This window comes from Oncorhynchus tshawytscha, linkage group LG05 (assembly GCF_018296145.1).
Source record: "Oncorhynchus tshawytscha isolate Ot180627B linkage group LG05, Otsh_v2.0, whole genome shotgun sequence".
In the NCBI taxonomy this organism is placed as follows: domain Eukaryota; kingdom Metazoa; phylum Chordata; class Actinopteri; order Salmoniformes; family Salmonidae; genus Oncorhynchus; species Oncorhynchus tshawytscha.
The window spans coordinates 24,197,547-24,198,335 of NC_056433.1; positions in this window are offsets into that span (position 1 = coordinate 24,197,547).

Consider the following 789-nt stretch of genomic DNA (forward strand, 5'->3'; position numbering starts at 1 on the left):
TATGTCGGAGGAAACACCGTACTGGCCGTGTCAGCGTGCATGCGCCTGGCCCGCCACAGGAGTCAATACAGCGCGATGGGACAAGGACATCCCGGCCGGCCAAACCATCCCCCAACTCAGACGTCGCTGGACCAATTGTGCGTCGAGTCATGGGTGTCCCAGAAGCGGCCGGCACGAGTATCGACCTAGCATATGAAGCAACATGTAGTGTCTTAGACTGCTGCACCACTCGGGAGGCTCCATCCACAAAGTTTTTAATGCTTATCAATGCACAAAGCACCAAAATACTAAAATACAACTTAAACAGGACTCTTAAAGAATTTAATTTAAATGTTAATTGTATTTTTTTATCACAGAAACAATGAGAAAATATGGAAGAATAAATAAATAACGAAGTGTTAATTATATAAAGCAGCCCATGTAATCATTTGCCAGAGAGTAGCCCCATTCAGCCCGAGCCCCAAGTAAATACATTTGGGCCAGATAACTCAGACCGGAATCGGCCGAGCTCAATCCCCGCTTCCAAGCCATAAGTAATACTGCCTAAGGCCACATGACATCGGCCGGGTCTGACTCTCAGCCGAGTGCCCCGACTCTCACCCGGAATCGGCCCAGATCCACTGTGCTAGTTGGGAAGCTTGTTATCCAATCTGCATTGCACAGTTATGTTGTGAAATGTACAAATTATCTATCCACTGTCCCATGTTTCATTTGGTGAAGTCCGACACACACTCACACACACACACACACTCTCTCAAGTGTGCAGTAGGACTGTATGCCTGTGACAGA